Source organism: Parasteatoda tepidariorum, chromosome 5 (genome assembly GCF_982258835.1).
Source record: "Parasteatoda tepidariorum strain Cologne lab strain chromosome 5, Ptep-v5.0, whole genome shotgun sequence".
Classification (NCBI taxonomy): domain Eukaryota; kingdom Metazoa; phylum Arthropoda; class Arachnida; order Araneae; family Theridiidae; genus Parasteatoda; species Parasteatoda tepidariorum.
Genome location: NC_141759.1, coordinates 99,077,281 through 99,101,330, shown reverse-complemented (window position 1 = coordinate 99,101,330; position 24,050 = coordinate 99,077,281).

Genomic DNA, 24,050 nt, shown 5'->3' with positions numbered 1-24,050 from the left:
AAAACCAAAATATTATATTCCAACTGCACATAGAAACGAGCTCACCTACGTAAACATACGATATCTAGTGCTATAAACGAAGTCCATCAAAAAACATAAGAAAAAAGCAAATATTCCGTAGAACTGCGGAATCTGAGTCTGAGTTTAAGAAGTCTAGGTGTTACATTTCTTGGTGCTACTTTTAAGTATCTGTTTTTTTTTAAACTTAATAGTACATGAAAATGCGCTTATTCCATTGAAAACCTTTAATTCAGATAATTTTTAACATTAAACTTTTCTTAAACAATAAGAGTAATCGATAAAATGTACTCTTTTTAAAATAAAAAAAGAAAAGAAATAGCTATTGACACTAACATTAGACATACATTTTATTCTTAAACTATGAGCGCCAACATCTAACTACAAAGCCAGAAAAAATTGTCACGAATGAATTGGTCAAAGTTGAAAATCAAAATGTTTTTTACTTTGCTCGAAAACCTTTCATTATTTTAAACAATGAGCAACCCCTTAATAATCTTTACAAAACATTTTTGACCGAGTGATATTGTTCGAATAGTATTTTTAAAAAAATTACTTTTCAAAAAATTTTTTTAAAAAAATACCACCATCTCCAAAGCCAGATAAAATTGGCAAGTGTCACGAATAAATTGGTCTATGTTGAAAAATGTGTTCCACTTTGCTCGAAAACCTTTCATTATTTTAAACAATGAGCAACCCTTAATAATCTTTACAAAACATTTTTGACCGAGTGATATTGTTCGAATAGTATTTTTAAAAAAATTACTTTTCAAAAATTTTTTTAAAAAAAATACCACCATCTCCAAAGCCAGATAAAATTGGCAAGTGTCACGAATGAATTGGTCTATGTTGAAAAATGTGTTCCACTTTGCTCGAAAACCTTTCATTATTTTAAACAATGAGCAACCCTTAATAATCTTTACAAAACATTTTTGACCGAGTGATATTGTTCGAATAGTATTTTTAAAAAAATTACTTTTCAAAAATTTTTTTTAAAAAAATACCACCATCTCCAAAGCCAGATAAAATTGGCAAGTGTCACGAATGAATTGGTCTATGTTGAAAAATGTGTTCCACTTTGCTCGAAAACCTTTCATTATTTTAAACAATGAGCAACCCTTAATAATCTTTACAAAACATTTTTGACCGAGTGATATTGTTCGAATAGTATTTTTAAAAAAATTACTTTTCAAAATTTTTTTTTAAAAAAATACCACCATCTCCAAAGCCAGATAAAATTGGCAAGTGTCACGAATGAATTGGTCTATGTTGAAAAATGTGTTCCACTTTGCTCGAAAACCTTTCATTATTTTAAACAATGAGCAACCCTTAATAATCTTTACAAAACATTTTTGACCGAGTGATATTGTTCGAATAGTATTTTTAAAAAAATTACTTTTCAAAATTTTTTTTTAAAAAAATACCACCATCTCCAAAGCCAGATAAAATTGGCAAGTGTCACGAATGAATTGGTCTATGTTGAAAAATGTGTTCCACTTTGCTCGAAAACCTTTCATTATTTTAAACAATGAGCAACCCCTTAATAATCTTTACAAAACATTTTTGACCGAGTGATATTGTTCGAATAGTATTTTTAAAAAAATTACTTTTCAAAAATTTTTTTTAAAAAAATACCACCATCTCCAAAGCCAGATAAAATTGGCAAGTGTCACGAATGAATTGGTCTGTGTTGAAAAATGTGTTCCACTTTGCACGAAAACCTTTCATTATTTTAAACAATGAGCAACCCTTAATAAGCTTTACAAAAATTGTTTTAAAAAGTGATATTGTTTGAATATTTTATTTAAAAAAATTACGTTTTAAAGAATTTTTAAAAAAAATTACGAACGGTACAAAAGTTGCAATCTTTTAAAAGAAACCAAGGTCAGTAGTTACAAGAAATATTCTGAAAATGTCAAGATGTTTACATACTATTCTTTAAAAATAAATATAAAACTAAAAACAAATTAAATGTGGATTACTCTAGCATTTTTTTAAATCAAGAAAACTTATGAATTGCAATGAGAGAGAAATAAGCATAATTAATAATTATTTTCAAATCTTGTTTTAATGATGTTACATTTCATTGTACAGAAAAAGCGTTTAGTTAAGCTACAGTTGATTTTTATTTAAAATATCTTTTAGTGAATTAAGAAAACCTGATATTTAAATTTATTTAGGCAAAGCTAGAATTAAATGTAAAAAAAGATGGTTTTCTGCTGTTAATAATCTAAAGATTTCGAAAAATTCATGAGAATATACAACTACCACAATAATTAATTAGTGTAAAAAAATTAACAAAACATGAATTTTAAACAAAAACTTTTATAAAACTCTCTGTTAACGCAAGAATGCTTACAGCTTCCATTCCTGCCCCTCAAGTTTCCACAATGTCAAACAAACTCTTTTTACTGATTACTTTCAAAAACGCTGTTTTCACAATTTAAAATGAATTTATTTATTGATTGATTTAAATATAGATTTGGCAGTTATATTACTCTTTTAAATATAGAGTTATTTATAGATTAAAATATAAAAACTATTATTTACATTATTACTCTTTGAAATAGATTTATTTAAATTTTTCCGTAGCGTTAAAAAAAAAAGTAAATGTCTTAAATCTTATATAAAAGATTTTTTTTAAAAAATAAATACAATAAAACAAATTCGTAAAAAATGTATGTGTGTAACTTACACGATCGCTGTCAGCCGAGTGCAGGTGGTTATACTATATCACTATATCATTGAAGAGTTTTAAAATGAAGAGATAAAGTCAGATATATTTCCCAATTTCAGCAACAATTTTAGCTATTAAATTTTATGATAAATTAATTTTCATAAGCAATACGTTATTGTCCTGAGAAAACATTTTCTGCAAAAATTGTTGGATGATTATATGCATCTTGAACTGATTCATTGACTAAAAACATGGGAGGGGGGAGAGGGAGAAAGAGAGAGAACTTATCACGCGATATCGTGTGATCAGAGACAAAACGTTTGCATTGAAAAAGTATTCTTTAAAACAAATACATTTTAATTGGAATACGATTGTGCATACCTTCTTATTTGTGATTACTTTTTAAAATAATTCTTAATTTAAACTGCATATTTTTTTCTTCTTAAATTAACTTTTTTAAGTACTTTCTCAAAATAAAAAAAATGCATTTATAAAATTACAATTTAATTAATAACATATACATTATACATATAACATATACATATACATTATAACTATTTTAAAAATAATAAATCCTTGAAAAAAAAAAACAGTTAACATGTTTCTTTATAGTTTGAAAGATAGATATTTTAAGAGCAGAAATACCTGAAAATCAAACTATCCTGTAGCTGTAGCGAAAAGATTCAAAATAAACGGGGGGATACTATGATTAGCTATGACATGCTTAGAAAAAGAAGTAATATTTCTAGTTTTTTAAATAATAAGAACACGGCATTTTTTTAGATTTGTAACACGGATCTTCCTGCTTAAGCAAATCATCGAATTTCGGAATACCATCTGATCGGAATAGACAAATAGCATATCATTCCAAATCGCAAATAGGATATTTTTGCATTGCATTCTGGGAAAAAACGATTTAAAACTCATTGGCTATTTAATGAATTTTGTATTTACTTTAATACAAAAGTTTATACAGTGGGTATTATTTTAAAATTCTTGCATTTACAAGTTGCCATCAAATTTTAATTATTAACACAGTTTAAAAAAACTTTTAAAATTCACGAATTCACAATAGGAATCTTTTTAAACTGCAAATAAAATTATAATATTAGTTAACTTGGTATACTCCGTTGACCTTAATCACATTAAATTTATCAAATAAGAATAACAATAATAAAAAATGTCAGTGTAAAAATGAGTAATAAAAAGAATCAAAACAAAGTAAAAACCTCTATTTTTTTATAATTACACATAATTATTCTTGAATCTAACCGTATGATAAAATTTGCGGTAATTGGCGCAGATTATACCTTTGGCGATAACATCTGGTTTGACGAAAATGGCCGACGGGATAATCCCCAAGTACCGTTAGTTTTAACAATTTCAAAAGTACTAAAAACACTACTAGCAACATACAAAAGACTCAATATAATATCTATTTGTGACTAGCCTTCTTTTCTAATACAAATGTATATTTGACTTCAGTTGGGAAATATTTACATAAAAATATCGTATAAAAAATTAAAACTTCTAAGAAAAAAATGGAATCAAAAGATGTAATCCGTAGCTAAATGCATTTAATATAGACAGCTCATTAATTCCTCATTCACAATAAACAATTATACACCATTCTTTCATACATTTAGTTTTTGAAATTAAATTTACGAAAACGGAAATACATAATAAAATGAAGATTCTTATTTGAAGTCTTATTTCAATTTAAACAATTTATATCATGTACACACATAAATTGAATTAACATTTACAGAAACATAAACATTTATATTCACGGTATTGGTTTCCTTTTGCAGTAAGAGAAGTCTTTTTTTTTCAAAAAGAAAAAACATGAAAAAGGCTGCAATTTATTATTTTGAAATGTCAGTACAAAAGTTTTGAATTTTACCATTTTCATTAGTGAGCAAACTGAGTGCTAGTTAAAAATTGGGCAACAGAGAATTAGAAATTACATATTAGTATTTTCTTGAGAATAAGTGACTTAAAATAGAACTTAATAGTTTTAATTAATATTTCAGTTTTTATGGATTTAAATATCAAAATTCACTTATTTAACTTAAGTAAACTTGTATTCGGGATATTGGTTTCCTTTTCGGCGATGTGATTAGTTGATAAATGGCTTAAAATGCTGAAAAGTTAATTGAAATACCGACAGACCATAGCTAGGGTTCTTAAATATTTCTTAATTATAAACCCAAATAAACTCAGCTAATTTATTTTTTAAAAAAAAAGCATCATCATAATAATTATTTATTTTTTTTAGAAAAGTTAGTTAAGAAATAAATACATAACATTGACAGTACCTTAAGTTAAGATTGATAGATAATACAGTTACAAAAGCGAATGACGTTTAAGTTCTCAATTTAAGGAAATCAATTTGTGTAAATAAATCAAATTACAATAAGCATTAGCTGTATTTGGAATAATAGTTTCCAATAACTTAAATGAAACATAAGTTTTTTAATACTAAAATTTTTTTATTTTAGTCCAATTTAAAAGGCCCTACACTATTGAACTATATAATAGAATGGCATCACATTTAATTGAAAATATATTTAGAATAATAATCTATGTAATGTGACCAATATAAAAATAAATAATATATTTTATTTAAAATTTCAAAACAAAACTTATAAAACAAAATTGCCAATTTAAGCTAACATTAAACATTTTTATTTAAAAACCATTATAAAAAGCCGAACATAATTCTTTTATTTGTTGGTTTTTAATATACTTCAAGGAAAATTGCTCAGAAATGTTTTAAAAATACATTGAAAAATTGACCTAAATATTAAAATATAACTTTTATTACATGTTCCATCTAACAGTAGCGGGCCGGGCAGCCTTTCAAATATAAAAATTATTAAAAAGCGTTTGTAAGTTGAAAAGTGTATTAAAAGTTAATGTTTCAGTTTGCAAAAGTGCTAAAAATATAATATTGTGCAGTAGCTTTAACAAGGACAATTTATAACAATTGTTTTTTAATAGTGATTAATATTTAAAAAAAATTATAATTTGTTATAAAACTTAAGGTTTTCGTAAATTTGAATTAAACTAATTTATGAATTAAAAGTTGGTACAGAGATATTAGACAAAGCAAAAAATGGGGGGGGAGAGAATTTTTAAAGTATTTATTTAAAAAAAATAATGCGGTAATAAATGGTTCAATGGATGAAAGAGCTTTACAATATTTAAAAAAAAAACACTAGTGTGATGTTTGCGAAAGTTTTTCAGAAGAATTTTACTTTTAAGCATTGTTAAATGTTAATAGTATTTTTATTAAATTCATTTTTCGCTTCTTAGTTTCAAGGAGTCATGCCTCGACACCAGCAGCAAAAATATTTGAATTAACAATGAGAAGAAAAAAAAATTTTATCAACAATAAACTTTTTTTTTCCAAATTTTTATAAAATTTTTCGCGACTATACATTTAACTAAACTAAAACAATATGAACGCTCTTTAGAATTAAAATAAAATAAGTGGTAATAAGTAATGTTTTAAAATTTATATTTAATCAAGATATTCCTGTTCATCGTAATTTTATGGAGTTATTATTATCAAACAGTTATAAAATGCATATTTACATACTAATCACAACTTTTAAAATGCTTAAAGTTTAGCAAGAATCCTTATAAATTTAAGTAAATAGTTAATTTGTAATTAAAAATAAATATTCAAAAAGTAATCTTATTCTTTGGCACCACTTCTGTAATCTTATTTAGACAGCTAAGAGTCCTGATTAGACATTGAACATAAATTTGTGTCTAGTTATAAATTAATCATCGCTTAAAACTCTATTAAAATCATTCTATTTTGAAATTTCTCGTCTTGCAATGCTAAATGTAATGGATGATAATGGTTGGATTAATAAATATAACCATTTGTACCAAAACTTCTTAGTTGGTTCTATATAAAATGTCAAGCAATAGAACCTGTAAGTTCTAGGTCAATATCTATATTAACTGTTCTATGACAAAACTGCGAAAAGTCTTCTCATTATAAAAATGTTAGAACGAAATATTTAATAAATTTAAAACTTCGTATGGTAACTACTTAAAATTATATTTTTGCTTTTAGATTTTGCGAATGTATTTAATTCAAATTTTAAGTTTTTAGTTACAAATGTGATCCTTATAATAATAAGAAACATAATAATTACTAATGAATATTTCTTTACCTTTTAAACTGGGATAGTTTTTACTTTAGAGATTTTGAACTTCCTTGTAACATTTAGCAAGATCACAGACGTAGGTTCTGCGCATGCTCTGCAGAGAACCGATATTATTATATGTTAACAGCGCTGTGCGGAGAACATGTGTGAAAGTGCGGGATGCTATATAAAAATGTTAAATCTCCATTTTAATGCTTAAAATCTAAAAAACATTTTCTGCCACAAAGCCCTATTTCTCGCTAAGAACATTGCAAAATCGGGAAGTAATTTCAGCGCGAGGTTAAAAATTTAGAAAATTAAATGTCTAATACTAACAATTAACTCTTCTATAAATGATTAGCAAATTTTTACAATATTTTTTTTCGAGATTTCAAACTGCTACGAAACAAAGAGTTATAACTATATCAAAAGTAATGCTATTTCAAAACTAACAATTATTTAGAAATATTAACTTTACAATCTATTATTAAAAAATCCCCTTATTATTACTTTTAATGAAATAAAATATTAATAATTATTGATCACCACCACCTGATTAGGCTACTTACTTCAACCTTTTGTTCCACAAATAGAGAATAAACATTAAAAAAAGCGAAAATTATTATATTTTAAATAGAGCAATCTCTGAAAGAAATTAAAATAAACTGACTTATAGCGCTTAAAAATCAACTTCTAACATTTTCAGGAAATTTTTTTTAAGTTTTAACTCCTTATTGATTGTTTTACTTCTATCCACCTAGTAAAAATAAGTCTATAAATGTGATAAAAAATATTAAAAAAATTGATAAATATTTTTTTAATATAAAACAAAATAAAATTTGAATTAAATTTAAAAATAAAAATTAAAAGTCACTTATAGTTATGTAAATTGAAATAGAACTTAATTAAAGTTAAGTAAAATGAATCCAGGTGTTTTGATAGTACCACTCTCATTTCAACGTTATTCGTACCTGTAAAGTAATCAATAAAGTGGTCTCTCGATACCTAACCTAAGGGTTTCTCGCATACCGAAGAATCAATAAATTGGGCCCCCGATATCTACCCTAAGGGTTTCTCGCATACAGAAAGATCATTGAATTGTAAAATCTGTGAATGTACAATATAAATGAAATAAAAATTGGTTATAAGGCAGGCTCGCCGATAGAAAATGAGAGGTAGGAGGACTAAATTAGTTATAAAATTTATATCACGTCAAGTAAGTGGCTAAAATTGCTGGTTGTACAGTCTTAAGCCTTATAAAAATTTTCGCAATGCTTGTAGATAAAGATGTTTACATTTTCGATGTGCAGAAATTGTGAATGCTGATCCATTTGAATGCACAAGTATTATGCCTTCATGCAAAAAATGTAGTTTAAGATCTATAGTATTCACCATTAGCAGCTTTGCTGGTGACGTTAGAAATATCCTTATTCCAAAGGAGATAAGAGGTAATAATAATTCCAAGATGTTTCGCATTTTTAGAGGGTTTAATTATCTGATTGCAAAGATTGTATTTACATATATTTGCATCAAGTCATTAGTAAAAAAAATATTTTTTTAGCTGTATTTAGCTTAGTGAATAAACCATAACGTCACATTTTTCTTATCTATTGATTTATTTTATTTATTTATTGTTTTTTTTTTCGTGTTATTATTTTTACATCAAGTCATTTGCAGAAAAAAAATTTTTAAAAAATTTACAACATTTTTTAGCATTGGTGACTGTACACACATGATAAATATATATTAGCCATGCAGACACTGATACATTTTAGATATTTCGAATTTTAATTTATTAAAATTTCGAACCTATAACAATCACAAATTACAGTAGCGTGAGGAACATCAGTTTTCATGGTTTATCCTTTAATATATCTTTTAGTAGTGCAATTTAATTTCAACTGAATTATTCAATTAATTTCTTCTGTTGCATTAGACAAATTTAGGAAACTGTTGCTTTAAGTTATAGAATGTAATCTATTGTATTGTACATATTTGTAGTGCGTTTGAAATAGTTTATTATAAACTAGATTTTTGAACTCATTTCAAAAAATTTACCCGAAAGTCTTCATATGATTTTCTTGAATACAAAATAGTCACTTATGACCTTTTTCAAAATTATGCGATATTAAGGGGTTAACAGTTTTTTTTTTTTAATTGAATTATTTTTTTAGAATGTACGCTTTTTGACTCCCTTGTTCACTAAATTAGTTATTAACGTTACATTCCGTCAAAACATTTTACAAAATTCTTAAGCAATAAATTCTATTAAATCACCCAAATTTTTAATATAAAACAAAAAAATTTACTCTTAGAAGGTATTTTTAAAATATTTTTAGTGGACAAAACATGCTTTCAAACTACTTTTTTCACCAAAATATGATTCTAATTAACTTCTCCTTATTTATTTTTTTTCCGATGAAACCAAACAATTAGTTGTCAAATTTTAAAATATTTTTTCCAATTAAAACAACGGTGCTAAAAATTTCAACTGTTTTTATCACGCATACAATAATGAATCGTGCATATTTTTGAGTTAGAAAAAGAATTCGAAATGATTTCAAACTATAAAAAGTTCTAAATAATGGTGCTAATTAAACTTTTTAATGTTAGATTACGGAAAATACTTTTAACTTAAAATAAAATTGTAAATATCGTTTTGTTAACGTACTGAAATTGAACAGAAATGCATTATCTACAAAATATCCACTACTCATGATCAATTTTAACATTCATCACTACTCGCAATTTATTTGGTCTTGAGTTAAAAATTAGGTAAAATGAGCCTTTATAAGAAATTTCAAATCAGATAAATACGCTTATTAAGTGAATTTAAATCAAGAACTGAATCAGGTTATTATTTTTGAATAAAATGATTCGAATCTACTCTTTAAACTGAACAGTTTAAGAATTACGGATAGAATGAAGTACTAAAAATTGATAAAAAGATTATTATACAATCAATCGATTCGTATCCCAAAATTCAATAAACAAAATAGAATAAACAAATTAGAATAATCGAATAGAATAGAATGAAAAGCTAAAGAGACATATTAGAATTAGTGATGCTATAACTGACTTTTCAGCAGATTCAAATTAAATTCAAGAAAAAAAATTCACAAAAAAGTAGCTCTCACAAGATTATGAATTTTAATCAACGATAGTCAAATGAATCTTAATGCGTATATATTCGAAAAACAAATCAATAAGAAGTCTGAATTGGTGCTGACTTTGAAAGCCACGAATGCCTGCAAAAAATACTAATTAAAAATAATTAAAATACTAATATTTATGAAATTTAGTTAAATGAGTATGCATTATTATTTTTTTTAAATGATTGGGTAGTGCAAATGACACATTTTAAATTAACTTTTTTTAAAAGTATCCTCTTAATATCTTGAAAAGTAGTTTAGATACTTTTTTTTATTTAAAAGTTAAGAATTTTACTTTCATTTCTAAGAGATCCATCTATTTATCAAAGTTGAAAAATTTTATGCACAAACCTAATGCAAGAGCATAACTATGTTTTAAGCTACATAGTTTGATATCTTGAAAAATATGTTCGTTTTTTCTTATGCGAAATATATTTCAGTACAAAAAGTGATATTATTAAAAATAAAAAAATTTATATGCTAGCTCAATTGAAAGAAATTTAATAAGATTAACATACATTAATTTTATGAATATATAAGTGATTGAAAATGAAATTCTATTCTCTACTCGTTTTAACTTAATACAGTACCTTCAAAATGAAATCAAGCACCAAGTTATTTTGCAACATTTTTAAATATAAAATACAAGCAAAAGATATGTAGCAATAAAAACACTGACCAAACAGTTTGCTTTAACTTTTTCTTTAAATCTTTTTTTTTTCAATATTTTTCTATTTTTTTTCTCTATTTTTTTCAAATATTTTTCGTTTTATTTTGTTTCATGTTTTTTTTTTTTTTTTTTTTTTAATTTTTTTTTCTTATACTGTTTTTTTTTCTTCAATATTTTTTTCTTTTCTTTTAATTATTATTATTATTTTTTTTTTTTTTTTTTTTTTTTTTTTTTTTTTGCAAACTGCAGTCAGGTTTAAAACATGAGATAATTTTACACAAATACACAATCAATTATCATATCAAAGACAATACCAGAGTTACAACAAGAACGAATTGTCAATAACTAGAAGAAAAAAAATTTAGCACTTGAAATTTAAAGCACTTAAAATTTTTTGCTTAATAAATGAAATAAAGTATTCTTACGTCACCCCTTTATGAATCAGGAAAATCATTGAGATTAAGGCCCCACAACATCGTGACCAACGACACGATTGTGGTTAAGTGGTCAGTATTGCGTCCAAATGAAATCTTATGAAAAGTGCACAAAAATAACATTATAAAAAATATAATTAGTTTTTAGCTCATTTAAATTAACTCAGAAAATTTACGTCAAAATGACAATTTCGAAAGAGCTATTCGTTATAACATACAGTTACTATTATCTAATAATAAAACTACTCGAGAAATTAAAAAAGTGCATAAGCTAACATAATTTTTATGATTAAAAAGTAAATTAAGTAAAATGTAATAAGTATTTAAATGTAACTAGTATTTTCTGAACAGCTAATTTAAAACAATTAAAATATAATATAAAAAGAAATTTTTTTTTATATATACATAAATTTTTGAAACTTTGCTATTTTAAATCTTTATTGCATGCATACAGTTGTAACATTTAAACCTTAGAACCAAAAAATTAACGTAAGAACTTTGAGAAAAAGAAATTAATAAAGATACATTTTTTTAATTCAATATTTGCGTAATTAGTGAAACAAAGCAAGAACAAAGGAAGCAATAGGATTTCTTTTCATCAGTATATGCCTTTATAAATATAGAGCCCCCAACAAAACTTGTTTCCTTTTATATTTATCAGAAGTTATTATGACTTCTCAGTCAGAATGTTACTCAGAAATTATTATGATTTCCAGGCAATAGCATAGGCTCATGCTATTTTATTTATTTAGTGATTTTGACAATCCTAAATTTCTAGTTAGGTCTGTCCTCAGTCAGTTTCACTACAAAATTTTCTTGAAGATACATTTTTATCACAACATCAGGTGGTGACCATTTTTCTTTATTCGCCAAGTTGATAACGCCAAATTGATTCGCCAAATTGACGTGTTTCCATAAAATTTTCTTGAACAGCAGCTTCCTTTATTACTGCCCCGAAAGTCAACAAAGGGTAGCATTTTTTTTTCATTCACCATGTTCAAGATTAAGTAACATTCGCAGTCAATTCCATAGGAAATGTTGCGTGTAATACCTTCTTCATCAATGCCTCCAAATCAAGTTTGTGAGTTGTTGATTTTTTTTTTCATTTAACATGCAATTTATCAATGTCTCGACAAATTAATTAAGAGTGCTTTAATTTTATTCTATTTTTCCTAATTCGCCACATTTCGGAAGATGTTAAATTCACACTCAGACTTGTAGAATGTGTTGCTCGCGCTAACTCTTATATTCATAGCTCGAAAATCTAGCTTGGGTACTGATTCTTTTTTTTTTATTATTTATTATTTTCTTTTATTCACCATATTCCGAGCGACGCTTCATCTACAAGCAGTCTTATAGGAAGTGTTGCGTGCACTAATTCATATCAATAGCTCAAAAATCTAGTTTGGGTCCTGTTTTTTTTTTTTAATTAACCAGATTTAGAGCGATTCTTCTTCCACAGTCAGTCTTTTTTTTCTTTTTCATTCACCACATTCAGGAGGATGCTTCACCCAAGTCTCGTAGGAAGTTTTGCGCGCACTTATTAACATCAATAGCTCAAAAATCTAGTTTGGGTCCTGTTTTTTTTTTTTTTTTAATTAACCAGATTTCGAGCGATTCTTCTTCCACAGTCAGTCTTTTTTTTTTTTTCATTCACCACATTCAGGAGGATGCTTCATCCAAGTCTCGTAGGAAGTTTTGCGTGCACTTATTAACATCAATAGCTCAAAAATCTAGTTTGGGTCCTGTTTTTTTTTTTTTTTTTTAATTAACCAGATTTGGAGCGATTCTTCTTCCACAGTCAGTCTTTTTTTTTTTTTTTTCATTCACCACAATCAGGAGGATGCTTCACCCAAGTCTCGTAGGAAGTTTTGCGTGCACTTATTAACATCAATAGCTCAAAAATCTAGTTTGGGTCCTGTTTTTTTTTTTTAATTAACCAGATTTAGAGCGATTCATCTTCCACAGTCAGTCTTTTTTTTTTTCATTCACCACATTCAGGAGGATGCTTCATCCAAGTCTCGTAGGAAGTTTTGCGTGCACTTATTAACATCAATAGCTCTAAAATCCAGTTTGGGTCCTGTTTTTTTTTTTTTAATTAACCAGATTTAGAGCGATTCTTTTTCCACAGTCAGCCTTTTTTTTTTTTCATTCACCACATTCTGGAGGATGCTTCATCCAAGTCTCGTAGGAAGTTTTGCGTACACTTATTAACATCAATAGCTCAAAAATCTAGTTTGGGTCCTGTTTTTTTTTTAATTAACCAGATTTAGAGCGATTCTTCTTACACAGTCAGTCTTTTTTTTTTTCATTCACCACATTCAGGAGGATGCTTCACCCAAGTCTCGTAGGAAGTTTTGCGTGCACTAATTAACATCAATAGCTCAAAAATCTAGTTTGGGTCCTGTTTTTTTTTTTTTTTAATTAACCAGATTTAGAGCGATTCTTCTTCCACAGTCAGTCTTTTTTTTTTTTTCATTCACCACATTCAGGAGGATGCTTCATCCAAGTCTCGTAGGAAGTTTTGCGTGCACTTATTAACATCAATAGCTCAAAAATCTAGTTTGGGTCCAGTTTTTTTCTTTTTTTTTAATTAACCAGATTTAGAGCGATTCTTCTTCCACAGTCAGTCTTTTTTTTTTTTTTTTCATTCACCACATTCAGGAGGATGCTTCACCCAAGTCTCGTAGGAAGTTTTGCGTGCACTTATTAACATCAATAGCTCAAAAATCTAGTTTGGGTCCTGTTTTTTTTTTTTTTAATTAACCAGATTTAGAGCGATTCTTTTTCCACAGTCAGCCTTTTTTTTTTTCATTCACCACATTCTGGAGGATGCTTCATCCAAGCCTCGTAGGAAGTTTTGCGTGCACTTATTAACATCAATAGCTCTAAAATCCAGTTTGGGTATTGTTTTTTTTTTTTTTAATTAACCAGATTTAGAGCGATTCTTTTTCCACCGTCAGCCTTTTTTTTTCATTCACCACATTCTGGAGGATGCTTCATCCAAGTCTCGTAGGAAGTTTTGAGTGAACTTATTAACATCAATAGCTCAAAAATCTAGTTTGGGTCCTGTTTTTTTTTTAATTAACTAGATTTAGAGCGATTCTTCTTCCACAGTCAGCCTTTTTTTTTTTCATTCACCACATTCAGGAGGATGCTTCACCCAAGTCTCGTAGGAAGTTTTGCGTGCACTTATTAACATCAATAGCTCAAAAATCTAGTTTGGGTCCTGTTTTTTTTTTTTTTTTAATTAACCAGATTTAGAGCGATTCTTCATCCACAGTCAGCCTTTTTTTTTTTTTTTTTCATTCACCACATTCAGGTGGATGCTTCATCCAAGACTCGTAGGAAGTTTTGCGTGCACTTATTAACATCAATAGCTCAAAAATCTAGTTCGGGTCCTGTTCTTTTTTTTAATTAACCAGATTTAGAGCGATTCTTCTTCCACAGTCAGTCTTTTTTTTTTTTCATTCACCACATTCAGGAGGATGCTTCACCCAAGACTCGTAGGAAGTTTTGCGTGCACTTATTAACATCAATAGCTCAAAAATCTAGTTTGGGTCCTGTTTTTTTTTTTAATTAACCAGATTTAGAGCGAATCTTCTTCCACAGTCAGTCTTTTTTTTTTTCATTCACCACATTCAGGAGGATGCTTCATCCAAGTCTCGTAGGAAGTTTTGCGTGCACTTATTAACATCAATAGCTCAAAAATCTAGTTTGGGTCCTGTTTTTTTTTTTTTTTTTTAATTAACCAGATTTAGAGCGATTCTTCTTCCACAGTCAGCCTTTTTTTTTTTTTCATTCACCACATTCAGGAGGATGCTTCATCCAAGTCTCGTAGGAAGTTTTGCGTGCACTTATTAACATCAATAGCTAAAAATCTAGTTTGGGTCCTGTTTTTTTTTTTTTTTTTAATTAACCAGATTTAGAGCGATTCTTCTTCCACAGTCAGCCTTTTTTTTTCATTCACCACATTCAGGAGGATGCTTCACCCAAGTCTCGTAGGAAGTTTTGCGTGCACTTATTAACATCAATAGCTCAAAAATCTAGTTTGGGTCCTGTTTTTTTTTTTTTAATTAACCAGATTTAGAGCGATTCTTCTTCCACAGTCAGTCTTTTTTTTTTTTTTCATTCACCACATTCAGGAGGATGCTTCATCCAAGTCTCGTAGGAAGTTTTGCGTGCACTTATTAACATCAATAGCTCAAAAATCTAGTTTGGGTCCAGTTTTTTTCTTTTTTTTTAATTAACCAGATTTAGAGCGATTCTTCTTCCACAGTCAGTCTTTTTTTTTTTTTTTTTCATTCACCACATTCAGGAGGATGCTTCACCCAAGTCTCGTAGGAAGTTTTGCGTGCACTTATTAACATCAATAGCTCAAAAATCTAGTTTGGGTCCTGTTTTTTTTTTTTTTTTAATTAACCAGATTTAGAGCGATTCTTTTTCCACAGTCAGCCTTTTTTTTTTTCATTCACCACATTCTGGAGGATGCTTCATCCAAGCCTCGTAGGAAGTTTTGCGTGCACTTATTAACATCAATAGCTCTAAAATCCAGTTTGGGTATTGTTTTTTTTTTTTTTTTTTAATTAACCAGATTTAGAGCGATTCTTTTTCCACCGTCAGCCTTTTTTTTTTCATTCACCACATTCTGGAGGATGCTTCATCCAAGTCTCGTAGGAAGTTTTGAGTGCACTTATTAACATCAATAGCTCAAAAATCTAGTTTGGGTCCTGTTTTTTTTTTAATTAACCAGATTTAGAGCGATTCTTCTTCCACAGTCAGCCTTTTTTTTTTTCATTCACCACATTCAGGAGGATGCTTCACCCAAGTCTCGTAGGAAGTTTTGCGTGCACTTATTAACATCAATAGCTCAAAAATCTAGTTTGGGTCCTTTTTTTTTTTTTTTAATTAACCAGATTTAGAGCGATTCTTCATCCACAGTCAGCCTTTTTTTTTTTTTTTTTCATTCACCACATTCAGGTGGATGCTTCATCCAAGACTCGTAGGAAGTTTTGCGTGCACTTATTAACATCAATAGCTCAAAAATCTAGTTCGGGTCCTGTTCTTTTTTTTAATTAACCAGATTTAGAGCGATTCTTCTTCCACAGTCAGTCTTTTTTTTTTTTCATTCACCACATTCAGGAGGATGCTTCACCCAAGACTCGTAGGAAGTTTTGCGTGCACTTATTAACATCAATAGCTCAAAAATCTAGTTTGGGTCCTGTTTTTTTTTTTTAATTAACCAGATTTAGAGCGAATCTTCTTCCACAGTCAGTCTTTTTTTTTTTCATTCACCACATTCAGGAGGATGCTTCATCCAAGTCTCGTAGGAAGTTTTGCGTGCACTTATTAACATCAATAGCTCAAAAATCTAGTTTGGGTCCTGTTTTTTTTTTTTTTTTTTTTTAATTAACCAGATTTAGAGCGATTCTTCTTCAACAGTCAGCCTTTTTTTTTTTTTTTCATTCACCACATTCAGGAGGATGCTTCATCCAAGTCTCGTAGGAAGTTTTGCGTGCACTTATTAACATCAATAGCTAAAAATCTAGTTTGGGTCCTGTTTTTTTTTTTTTTTTTTTAATTAACCAGATTTAGAGCGATTCTTCTTCCACAGTCAGCCTTTTTTTTTCATTCACCACATTCAGGAGGATGCTTCACCCAAGTCTCGTAGGAAGTTTTGCGTGCACTTATTAACATCAATAGCTCAAAAATCTAGTTTGGGTCCTGTTTTTTTTTTTTTAATTAACCAGATTTAGAGCGATTCTTCTTCCACAGTCAGTCTTTTTTTTTTTCATTCACCACATTCAGGAGGATGCTTCATCCAAGTCTCGTAGGAAGTTTTGCGTGCACTTATTAACATCAATAGCTCTAAAATCCAGTTTGGGTCCTGTTTTTTTTTTTTTAATTAACCAGATTTAGAGCGATTCTTTTTCCACAGTCAGCCTTTTTTTTTTTTCATTCACCACATTCTGGAGGATGCTTCATCCAAGTCTCGTAGGAAGTTTTGCGTACACTTATTAACATCAATAGCTCAAAAATCTAGTTTGGGTCCTGTTTTTTTTTTAATTAACCAGATTTAGAGCGATTCTTCTTACACAGTCAGTCTTTTTTTTTTTTTCATTCACCACATTCAGGAGGATGCTTCACCCAAGTCTCGTAGGAAGTTTTGCGTGCACTTATTAACATCAATAGCTCAAAAATCTAGTTTGGGTCCTGTTTTTTTTTTTTTTAATTAACCAGATTTAGAGCGATTCTTCTTCCACAGTCAGTCTTTTTTTTTTTTTTTTTTCATTCACCACATTCAGGAGGATGCTTCATCCAAGTCTCGTAGGAAGTTTTGCGTGCACTTATTAACATCAATAGCTCAAAAATCTAGTTTGGGTCCTGTTTTTTTCTTTTTTTTTAATTAACCAGATTTAGAGCGATTCTTCTTCCACAGTCAAGTCTTTTTTTTTTTTTTTTTCATTCACCACATTCAGGAGGATGCTTCACCCAAGTCTCGTAGGAAGTTTTGCGTGCACTTATTAACATCAATAGCTCAAAAATCTAGTTTGGGTCCTGTTTTTTTTTAATTAACCAGATTTAGAGCGATTCTTTTTCCACAGTCAGCCTTTTTTTTTTTCATTCACCACATTCTGGAGGATGCTTCATCCAAGTCTCGTAGGAAGTTTTGCGTGCACTTATTAACATCAATAGCTCTAAAATCCAGTTTGGGTCCAGTTTTTTTTTTTTTAATTAACCAGATTTAGAGCGATTCTTTTTCCACAGTCAGCCTTTTTTTTTTCATTCACCACATTCTGGAGGATGCTTCACCCAAGTCTCGTAGGAAGTTTTGCGTGCACTTATTAACATCAATAGCTCAAAAATCTAGCTTGGGTCCTGTTTTTTTTATTTTTTTTTTAATTAACCAGATTTAGAGCGATTCTTCTTCCACAGTCAGTCTTTTTTTTTTTTCATTCACCACATTCAGGAGGATGCTTCATCCAAGTCTCGTAGGAAGTTTTGCGTGCACTTATTAACATCAATAGCTCAAAAATCTAGTTTGGGTCCTGTTTTTTTTTTTAATTAACCAGATTTAGAGCGATTCTTCTTCCACAGTCAGCCTTTTTTTTTTCATTCACCACATTCAGGAGGATGCTTCATCCAAGTCTCGTAGGAAGTTTTGTGTGCACTTATTAACATCAATAGCTAAAAATCTAGTTTGGGTCCTGTTTTTTTTTTAATTAACCAGATTTAGAGCGATTCTTCTTCCACAGTCAGTCTTTTTTTTTTTCATTCACCACATTCAGGAGGATGCTTCACCCAAGTCTCGTAGGAAGTTTTGCGTGCACTTATTAACATCAATAGCTCAAAAATCTAGTTTGGGTGCTGTTTTTTTTTTTTAATTAACCAGATTTAGAGCGATTCTTCTTCCACAGTCAGCCTTTTTTTTTTTTTTTTCATTCACCACATTCAGGTGGATGCTTCATCCAAGACTCGTAGGAAGTTTTGCGTGCACTTATTAACATCAATAGCTCAAAAATCTAGTTCGGGTCCTGTTCTTTTTTTTAATTAACCAGATTTAGAGCGATTCTTCTTCCACAGTCAGTCTTTTTTTTTTTTTCATTCACCACATTCAGGAGGATGCTTCACCCAAGACTCGTAGGAAGTTTTGCGTGCACTTATTAACATCAATAGCTCAAAAATCTAGTTTGGGTCCTGTTTTTTTTTTTAATTAACCAGATTTAGAGCGATTCTTCTTCCACAGTCAGTCTTTTTTTTTTCATTCACCACATTCAGGAGGATGCTTCATCCAAGTCTCGTAGTAAGTTTTGCGTGCACTTATTAACATCAATAGCTCTAAAATCCAGTCTGGGTCCTGTTTTTTTTTTTTTTAATTAACCAGATTTAGAGCGATTCTTTTTCCACAGTCAGCCTTTTTTTTTCATTCACCACATTCTGGAGGATGCTTCATCCAAGTCTCGTAGGAAGTTTTGCGTGCACTTATTAACATCAATAGCTCAAAAATCTAGTTTGGGTCCTGTTTTTTTTTATTATTTAACCAGATTTAGAGCGATTCTTCTTCCACAGTCAGCCTTTTTTTTTTTTTTCATTCACCACATTCAGGAGGCTGCTTCAGCCAAGTCTCATAGGAAGTTTTGCGTGCACTTATTAACATCAATAGCTCAAAAATCTAGTTTGGGTCCTGCTTTTTTTTTTTTTTTAATTAACCAGATTTAGAGCGATTCTTCTTCCACAGTCAGTCTTTTTTTTTTCATTCACCACATTCAGGAGGATGCTTCATCCAAGTCTCGTAGGAAGTTTTGCGTGCACTTATTAACATCAATAGCTCAAAAATCTAGTTTGGGTCCTGCTTTTTTTTTTTTTTTAATTAACCAGATTTAGAGCGATTCTTCTTCCACAGTCAGTCTTTTTTTTTTCATTCACCACATTCAGGAGGATGCTTCATCCAAGTCTCGTAGGAAGTTTTGCGTGCACTTATTAACATCAATAGCTCAAAAATCTAGTTTTGGTCCTGTTTTTTTTTTTTAATTAATTAACCAGATTTAGAGCGATTCTTCTTTCACAGTCAGCCTTTTTTTTTTTTTTTTTTTTTCATTCACCACATTCAGGAGGATGCTTCATCCAAGTCTCGTAGGAAGTTTTGCGTGCACTTATTAACATCAATAGCTCAAAAATCTAGTTTGGGTCCTGTTTTTTTTTTTAATTAACCAGATTTAGAGCGATTCTTCTTCCACAGTCAGTCTTTTTTTTTTCATTCACCACATTCAGGAGGATGCTTCATCCAAGTCTCGTAGTAAGTTTTGCGTGCACTTATTAACATCAATAGCTCTAAAATCCAGTCTGGGTCCTGTTTTTTTTTTTTTTTAATTAACCAGATTTAGAGCGATTCTTTTTCCACAGTCAGCCTTTTTTTTTCATTCACCACATTCTGGAGGATGCTTCATCCAAGTCTCGTAGGAAGTTTTGCGTGCACTTATTAACATCAATAGCTCAAAAATCTAGTTTGGGTCCTGTTTTTTTTTATTATTTAACCAGATTTAGAGCGATTCTTCTTCCACAGTCAGCCTTTTTTTTTTTTTCATTCACCACATTCAGGAGGCTGCTTCAGCCAAGTCTCATAGGAAGTTTTGCGTGCACTTATTAACATCAATAGCTCAAAAATCTAGTTTTGGTCCTGTTTTTTTTTTTTTAATTAATTAACCAGATTTAGAGCGATTCTTCTTTCACAGTCAGCCTTTTTTTTTTTTTTTTTTTCATTCACCACATTCAGGAGGATGCTTCATCCAAGTCTCGTAGGAAGTTTTGCGTGCACTTATTAACATCAATAGCTCAAAAATCTAGTTTGGGTCCTGCTTTTTTTTTTTTTTAATTAACCAGATTTAGAGCGATTCTTCTTCCACAGTCAGCCTTTTTTTTTCATTCACCACATTCAGGAGGATGCTTCATCCAAGGCTCGTAGGAGGTTATGCGTGCACTTATTAACATCAATAGCTCAAAAATCTAGTTTGGGTCCTGTTTTTTTTTTTAATTAACCAGATTTAGAGAGCTTCTTCCACAGTCAGCCTTAGAAGACGTGTTGTGTGCACTAACTCCTATATCAATATCCAGATTCAGTTACAGTTTTTGTGCATTTTTGTTTTTATTCACTTATTCAAGACAATGCTACATCCACAGTCAGTCTTGTAGCAAGTGTCGCGTGCACTATCTCTTATATCTCGCACTAACTTGTCATCAAATTATAAACTATTGGGGTTTTTTTTCATTTCAACACATTTATACTTCTATTTCTTTCTTTTATTAACGACGAAGATTTTCTTTTGCCACGAAAACTTATAGTACTAATTTGAAGTCTTTGACGTTATGTTAATAAAAGGATGGGGGCTCTCAATCTTGCAAAGAAAATCACAAGTGTATTCCAATCATAATATGAGAGAACAGGATCAATATTTTTAATGATTTAAACCATAAAAACTCAAATATATATTTCAGACAAACTGCATTAGTACACAGTAATACATCAGATATGTGTGCTCAAGAATCTAAGTAAAATGTAAGTTCAATAATTTTTTGATAGAATTGATCGTTTAATGAGATAAAAAGTAAAATAATCTAATTTACTTTTTAAAAAAATTTCAAAAAAAATATGAGAAAGCATAATCTAATTAAAATATATATATACTTGAAGATGAATATAAAGTAAAGGAAGTTAAACTAATGTCCTTCACTAGTTCCAGATATTAAAATTATTTTTTTTATTTATTTATTCATTTGTTTAATCTTCCTTCATTTTCTTTCTTTTTATATCTTTATTTTTTATTTACTTGTTTTCAAATAATTTCTTTTTAGTATTTATACATTTTACGACTAGATAGAAGACAGACTTAATTTAGAATAATTGATTTAATTCACATAAAAAATTTTAATCTTTCATATCTTAGTATTTCATTACCTTTAAAATTTTGGAACTCTCAGCATTCTTCGTCAGCTTCGGTATTATAATTTAAGAAACTTCTTCGTATTTATTAGCATTTTCGAAACGGTTTACTTTTAGAGAATATCCAAGCTCCAATAAGCTGTCGATTTTTGAGCACAAGAATACACATTCTTTATTTTAGTAATTCACCAAAATAATTTTACATTACTTAATAAAGATGAATTATTTGAAAATTTATTCACCCATAAAGAGAGTTCATAAAAAATGTAGACAAATATTAAGCATCTCATGAAGGTACTGTATATACATCTATCGCATTTAAAAATTTCAATCTTTATATTATGAGTAAAGTATTGCTACATCTACAAATCAGACATTTAAGTTTTTTTATGCAAATAAAAGCAAGATTCTTTTTTAACGGAAATCTCCGTCAGATCAAGCACTTACTTACAAGTGCACTACTAACAGAATGAAACGAATAAAAAATTGATTTGTAATACATAAAAATTAAGTAATTTTGAACGAAATGTTTTAATAATCGGTTAAAACAATGTACATTTTTTTGTTCTATATTATATTTTACACTGCCAGTCTACGGTGACCTGACTAGAAAAAAAAAAGTTCAGTTGTGAGTCACCTTAGACTGGCGTGGCTCTTAACGCATTAAAACAAGATCAAAAAAAAATATTATCTAGGAAAAAATTACATAAAGGAAACTAAAAAAATGTTTGAAATTAACGCATTCATCGCTAAGAAAGATTTATATCGTCTCCCAGAAATTTTCATAATTAAATTAATACGAGAGATCTCATTCACAATGTGATTGCAAACAAGATTTATTTTAGTAAACACGTACTATGATGCGAATCGCTTATAAAATCAGTAAGTTTTATGCTTGAATTAAAGTATTTTAATTTGTTTGAATATGTTTTTTAAGTACTATTTGATGGGTTGTGTTTAAGCTTTCATTTAAACACACGCGATGAATGCGTTAATTTTTTAACTTTTAGTGAAAAAAAAAATAATTTTCAAACATTTGTACTAAAATATGAATTTTGTGAAACATTTTTATACACATACCTAATACAGGTATGTGTAATATTACATTATAAATGATATTTAATTTAAATTTATTTGCTTTTGCATTAGTTTCGATAAAAATTCTGAAACATTTGTTTATAGATAGAAGTTCTTTAATGGAATAGGAAAAGAAATGACTACCCATTTTGTAAAATAAAGTTGATTTCACAAGTAAAATAAATTTCAATTACTCAGAAATTCATTAAATATCTAAAATACAATTAACGAAATTAAGAGGATTACTAAAAAACTATTAAAAACTTAATGTTTTAATTCAAGAAGGGAACCATTCTAGTAATCAAGTTGAAATCTGCACGACTTAACTAAAATTTTCTGAAGTTTACAAATTCTTAATATATTTACAAAATTTTTTATTTTAATATTGACTGCAACGTTTGTTTGATGATGTAAGATTTATAATATGAAAATAATAATTATCGTTTGCTTTTGGCTTAAATGTTTCAAAATAAATAAATTGCAATTTTCGACGTCAACACCTAGTAATTTACAGATATAATTTTGGAATGTGCAAAGCAAAGCAATAACAGTAATTTAAAAAATTTAAATTTTAGTGCATATCTAATTACTATACACGGATATGTATTAAATATCACATAACATATTCGAATGTTATAGTAAACATACTTTTACAATGTTCTGGTACATTGAAATTGTTACAGTAAAAAAATAATAATTGAATTGTAACAGCCCAAATAAGCCAGATAGTAAGAATGTCACCTTTGATCACGAGTAGCAGTTACTTGCATTATATAAACTATACAATATGCATAATATGAACAGTGCAATATGCGTTACGTTACTGATAAAAATATTCAATTTGACGAGTTTTTAAAATTTATAATATAGAATATATGAAACATATACTAGTGCTATCGGTAATTGTACTAGTAATCTTTACTAACGATTCGTTCCAAACTCATTCAAACAAACAAAAAGTTGAGTTTTATAATTAATTTAAAAATGTGAATGCAGTAGAGGTATTAACTAAATCACGGCTATGGACGAGATTCTTAATATTCTAAAAACAATGTGTATAAAGTAAATTCACCTTTGTTTTATTATACAGAAATACACATTACGACCAGTTGAAATATGGGAAGACATTTGCTTTAAGTTGAAATGACTTTTTTAATCAGATAATAAAAATACGCAAGAAATCTTGCAAACTCTGTTCAACAGTATACGATTTCGTTTTTATATTCTCGTTTTAAACTCATGGCTGCTAATTCATAGTCTTGAAAAATATTGAATAAGAAAATCGATTAAATATAAAAGCTTCTTAAAATAATACTGTATTTTGATTGTTTTGCATTATAACAATTTGTCAAGTAAATTAACAAAAGCAACTTAACCACTTAAAAATTTTAGGAAAAGAACAGTGACGAAAACATGTT